We start from the raw sequence: 6,790 nt of genomic DNA, 5'->3' as shown, positions 1-6,790 counted from the left end.
CTCATTAGGGTCCTGCGACCTCCTGCAGAAAGATCATTAGCCCCCCGATCTAGGTTGCTTTATTGTCCTATTATACAGTCCTCCAGGGAAGACTCACTCAGGGAAGACCACTCAGGGAAGACTCACTCGGGGAAGACCACTCAGGGAAGATCCACTCAGGGAAGACTCACTCAGGTAAGACCACTCAGGGAAGATCCACTCAGGGAAGACCACTCAGGGAAGATCCACTCAGGGAAGACCACTCAGGGAAGATCCACTCAGGGAAGACTCACTCAGGTAAGACCACTCAGGGAAGATCCACTCAGGGAAGACCACTCAGGGAAGACCACTCAGGGAAGACTCACTCGGGGAAGACCACTCAGGGAAGATCCACTCAGGGAAGACTCACTCAGGTAAGACCACTCAGGGAAGATCCACTCAGGGAAGACCACTCAGGGAAGATCCACTCAGGGAAGACTCACTCAGGTAAGACCACTCAGGGAAGATCCACTCAGGGAAGATCCACTCAGGGAAGACCACTCAGGGAAGATCCACTCAGGGAAGACCACTCAGGGAAGATCCACTCAGGGAAGATCCACTCAGGGAAGACCACTCAGGGAAGACCACTCAGGGAAGACCCACACAGGTAAGACCACTCAGGGAAGATCCACTCAGGGAAGATCCACTCAGGGAAGACCCACTCAGGGAAGACTCACTCAGGGAAGACCACTCAGGGAAGACCCACTCAGGGAAGACTGGAGATTGTGTCTAGCTGTGGAGGAGAATCACCTTCCACACAGAAAGACAAGATCTCCAAGATCTACCCGCAATTTACATCGGTTACTGTACATAGGGAAGAGACGTCACTCACCTGCACACAACTGTACAAGGAGCAGATGGGCGACAAGAGTCACCGACATGTCACCTGTAACTTGTTATTGTACACAAGGGACACTGGGAAGAAAACAAGTCACAGCCCATTTACCAGACCCAGACACCTGTGGGGGAAGGGGGCTGACCACTGCGCCCATTAGTGGCTAAAAATGTTACATTGGAAAATAAGTATTTATAATATTATAGGCAGGTCACTAATATCAGCTCACACACGCACTATACGTACATATATATATATATATATATGATTTTTCATACTCTATGAACTATATATATATATATATGTGGGTTGGCGTGTATATATATATATGACAATGTAATGGTTTTGGAAAAAATATTGCATTAGGAGTTAAAAAGGAAATTAGGCGATTTGCTAAAGTTTGTATCATATTATGTACAAAGCAAATAGATCAACAAAGAATATACATCTGCACTTGCAGGACAGGGAAAAGGTTTGTGAAGTGTTAATATAGAGTCTATCGATCTATCTATCTATCTATCTATCTATCTATCTATCTATTTATCTATCTATCTATCTATCTATCTATCTGTTTATCTATCTATCTATCTATCTATCTATCTATCTATCTATCTATCTATCTATCTATCTATCTATTTTGCTATAGTTAGGGAATTTGAGAATGATTAGCTTTGTAAGTACTATACCACAATGTCTTTCCTGGCATCTGTAATTTGTTGTGAGACCAGGAAACTGAGAGCAATAGATGACATACTTGATATATCCGAAAATCTGTATGTGTATATATATGTATATTGCAGAATCAGTTTAGATGGATAGATGTCATCCCCACGCGATTTGAGGTCTTTTCTACGGATTAAATCCCAAATGGTGAATAAATTAGACAAGTGCTCATTACTTTAATCCCGACTATGAAACCAGTTTAAAAACAGGTTTTGGAAACTTTGCTTCTGTCCTGAAGAGAAAGGTAAGCTTCTGGCACCTGATGGATGTGCTGGACCCTCCATGCGGCAGGAGCGCTGCTGTCTCTGAACACTGCGGTCTCTGTGCGCTGCGGTCTCTAGCGCTGCGGTCTCTGAACACTGCGGTCTCTGAGCGCTGCGGTCTCTGTGCGCTGCGGTCTCTAGCGCTGCGGTCTCTGAACACTGCGGTCTCTGAGCGCTGCGGTCTCTGTGCGCTGCGGTCTCTAGCGCTGCGGTCTCTGAACACTGCGGTCTCTGAGCGCTGCGGTCTCTGTGCGCTGCGGTGTCTGTGCGCTGCGGTCTCTGCGCTGCGGTCTCTGTGCTGCTTCTCAATTTATGGGAAACCTAATATTGTTTTTAAACACGGAAAGCTAAAATAACAAGTTTATGCCTTAGCAGCTTCCCTGCACTCAAATGTAAATGTCTTGGAAAACCACGTGCTAATATTACTAGTATTTTACTAAGCTGGCAATTTCCTGGGGAGTGGTTATTACTAGAGCTACATACAGTCATAAGCAGTAGCCACAGGCTAATGCCCCAGCCCTCACTGCTATGCACACTGCTCTCTTGTCTTCATTCTGCTGCTATAAATATTTGGCAGCTATAAATGAATGGATTGCTAACGAAAAAAAGTTGGAAAACCTAGAATCCAACTGCTCCTCCTCCAGCAATAAACTTCCAGTACTTATATGTTTGTCATTAAATCTATGTGTTTGGTTACATAGGGAAAGTCTGAAAATAATTCACATGTGTTAACCATTCTTACTGGTGCTTATTAAAAATTGCAGCATAGACGAAGATGCACTGTATATATTAATATATATATATATATAAATATATATATATATATATATATACTGCTTAAAGAAGTAAAGTGAACACAAACAGCCTGTTGCAAATGGAATAGTGTTCTCCTCATTTTTTGAGCTGTATATATATATATAATTGCTGTTGTGTACAATGTTGTATTGTGCTATTTTCTGGCAAAACATGTGGAACTGATATTATTTCTAGCAAAGTTCTGTTTGAAACTAGATTTAAAGGTTACTTTAAAAAGTAAAAAAGTGCTTTTAAATTTATAAAGATTTTCTCATGATCCTGGAGAGCAGATATTTGTGTTCCTGGGAGACAAATGATAGATAGATGGATAAGTATCCAAAAAGATAAAAGTAGCATTCCATAGTCCAATTCTAAATGGTTTATTAACCCATCGTAGAAGGGCAGCGTGGAATTTTTTCAAGGCTTGGGTAAATAAACCATAGAGGTTTGGAGTGCTACCTTTATCTTTTTTTTGGCTATTTTGAGGTTTGATTTTGTCTGACTTTTGCACTCAACTTTGCATTTTTTTTGCCCCTGACAGTGCTGTATCTAGATTTTTCATTTAGATAGATACTATAAATAGATAGATAGATATACAGATAGATAATATATACATATATATATATATATATATATATATATATATATATATATAAAAAGATAAGTAGTTAGATAGATAGATATGGGATAGATAGATAGATAGATAGATATGGGATAGATAGATAGATAAATCATAGATGATAGACAGATAATAGATAGATAATAGATAGATGATAGATAATAGATAGATTATATAGATAGATAGATATATAGATAGATAGATAGATGATAGATAGATACATTGTCCTGTAGTGCAGAATGTAAATGATGGTGGGGTGGGGACATAATTGTGTAACTTATGCTAATTAATTACTATTTCAGCAACAAATATGTTGCTAGTCAAAAGCCTACAATATATTAGGAAGAAAAACTGCAGAAATGAATGAATATTGAGATGAATGTACCATTATAAGCAAAATGTCTGGTGGAATACTTTTCTTATTTAGATTTCATTTATCTGCAAACATAGTTTGTAAAAAATCATATTTATAAAGTGTTAATAAGAAAATGATGTTCCAAAGTTGTCCCCGTGTTCTGCCATTTCTAGTCCTGCTTTCCAAAGAACATGAATAATACAAACATCTGTCTTGTGATGCAGTGTGTTCTATGTCTTTTATGTTTCTCCTTCCACCCTACAAATGTGTCAGTCTACTTTTAGCTTTTGACATTTTATTCACAAGCAATGAAGATCAAGGTCTTCACTGCTATAGATCCATCCTAATTAAAGAGGTCACTTGTGCAAGAAGATATGATAAAAAAGAATTGAAAGAAGAAGTAGAATGTCTTCTTAAATATCTAGTATAATTGTTTTGATCAAAAATGAAACAGCATTTGAAGAGTAATCAGTGGCATATAGGGTAATCTGGAATAGCCAATTAATTTAGTAACTCTAGTCCTAGTAAGCTATGATCTGCATATGATTGTAATAATTATTATACTGCTGACATAGGGGGCGTTCCACAGCATTAACCATTGGAATGTTCCCATAAATCCAACCCATTTGTGCATCAATCGGTAAACTGCATTTTGCATCAGTATTTGAAAGCTAGAATTGGGATTTAAACCTACAGAGATAAAATCTATAAAGGGAACAGGTGCACTTCTAAGTTTTTGGTCCACTTATGGTTTTACAATACTAAGGTAAAATACTGATGCAAATACTGCTGTGAGAAAGGGATATTATGTGTGCTTTAAAAGAAAGGAAGAGGCGGCCATACATGCTGAGAATTACTTTATAGGGAGGCAGGTGGTGCTGCTGCCATGACTAAAGAGAAGAGAATGTACCTGAGGAGGAATCCCACTTTCTTTGATGGAGGACACATATCAATCACATTTTTTTAAAATAAATATTGGGTCTGCAAAATGATTGGGACAAACACCAAAAATTGCACCACACATAAGAAAGGTTGTAGGTATCCCTCCTGTTATTCTTATTAAACCAGAGAATTTGCCGACTTCAAGAATGATGTGCTTGGTACACTATAGACAGAAGCTATTATGCTAGTGCTACATATATGAGTTCCTGTTAATTTACATAATAGTCTTACCAGATGTATAATAGCAAGAAGAGCGCTCTCAGTAAAGCTTCACTTCTAGTGAGACAATTACCGTAAATCCAAAGTGTACTTCTTGACAAAAAAAATCAGTATCAGTAAAACATATAGTATTGAGCATTATACCAATTTGTTAATTGGTTATAAAAGAGACAACCCATTGAAGAGACTTGTTCTAGAGGAGCAACAATACAGAGAAGATCAATAAGGGTCCAACTAGTTTCTCCCATCATTATAACATGTTAAAGGGGTGGTCCAAAGTCCAAATCAATTTTCATCCTAAATCCCTATCTATTTAATGCCCTAATTTATACTAATTTCTAATATACTTAAATTAAAATTCTCTATCCTTCCGTAACTGCACTATCTAACTGCTTTTTTCCACCTCCTTTTTGATAACGTTTTGCAGCCTCGGGCCCCCTCCCTGAAAAGTCATCAGTGAAGGCCATCCCCTCCCAAACAAAAACACCCCAAACAATTATTTGATGGGGTCATGGAAAAACATACTCCTCAATTTTATAAAGATTTATATTGTTTGTGCACTGCATCTTAAACAGTGTGAAGCTATGAAACTCTTATTATGCCCCCCACATACTATGATGGCCACCGCAGAGTGTGACACCCCAAGTGCCTGCAGCATAGCATCATGCATCCCACAGTGCCTCCAGTGCAGTATGATGCCCACACAGTAGTCCCAACATAGTATGATGTCCTGATAGTGCCTTCCACATACAGTATAATATGATATTCCGATAGTGCCTCCCACATACAGTATAATTTCCATCTGTACATCATTATGGCCTACACACAATCTTATGCCTGTGCAGTGCATTTCCCTCACAGTATGATGCCCCGCAGTACCCCCTGCAGTGCGAAGCCCCACACAGTGACCCCACATATTACTGTACCCTGACACATTATGATGCCTCACACCTTTTAATATCTTTATGGTGTCCACACACATTATTATGTCCCTCGCAGTGCCCTCCCACACATTAAGGTGTCCTCACAGTACATTCTCCCAAAAGAATTAGTGCCCCTACACACAATGTGATGCAAACTTAGTGCATTACCCCACGCAGTATGATTCTTATACACATGCACGCACATACACAGACACAAACTGTGATGATGATCCCACAATAGATTTCCCCCATAGTATGATGCCTTCATAATGAATTGCCACATAGTATGTTTGCCTCACAGTGCATTATTCCCACAGTGTTATGTCCACATAAATACAATCACCAATAATGCATCTCACTGTGACATAACATAGAGTGTTGGCCCCAATACAGTATAATACCTCTACAGTATAATGCCCACCAACACATTATCATTCTCCCACAGTGTACCTCAAAACAGCATGATGCCCCCAACAAGTTATGACGCCCCCACAGTCTGGTTTTTGCATGCACACAACATTATGCACCCCCACACATTATGATGTCATTCACACCACATCATGTCCTACAGTGGATTCCCTTAAAATATTATTCCCCCCTTTGTTCCCTTAAAGAGTAACTGTGGTTTTAATTTTTACTACTTTATTTAATAGTAAACATGAAAATAATCAATGACATTTGCTTCTTTCTCTGCCAAAATTGATCAGTCATTATCAAAATTCTCAATTCTGTGGTAAGATCTGCACTCAGTGAAGACTGAATACTGAGACAGGAGATGGCAGCTGCTACGGATGAGATTCTATGTAGGCGGGAGGAAGGAGGAGCTAGCGGCAGAGCTCCTCCTCCCTCATTACCGGATAGATTAGGGCACACAGCTTGGTAGGGGCCCACACCCAAAATACAAAAAAATATAAAAAAAAGGCACATCTATAATGCAGGTACACAAATATACGGTTTCTAATGCACACACACACACATGCACACACAAACACACACATTCATTCATTCACACACACACACACACACACACTCAGGGTCAGAACATTGAAATTAATGAATACATTTATTCCACTACTGATAGATACGTAAAATTGTCAG

This window comes from Dendrobates tinctorius, unplaced genomic scaffold (assembly GCF_039654945.1).
Source record: "Dendrobates tinctorius isolate UK_male_01 unplaced genomic scaffold, ASM3965494v1 ptg000004l, whole genome shotgun sequence".
NCBI classification, from domain to species: Eukaryota; Metazoa; Chordata; class Amphibia; order Anura; family Dendrobatidae; genus Dendrobates; species Dendrobates tinctorius.
The sequence above is the reverse complement of the archived record's forward strand: the minus strand, read 5'-3'. Positions refer to the sequence as shown.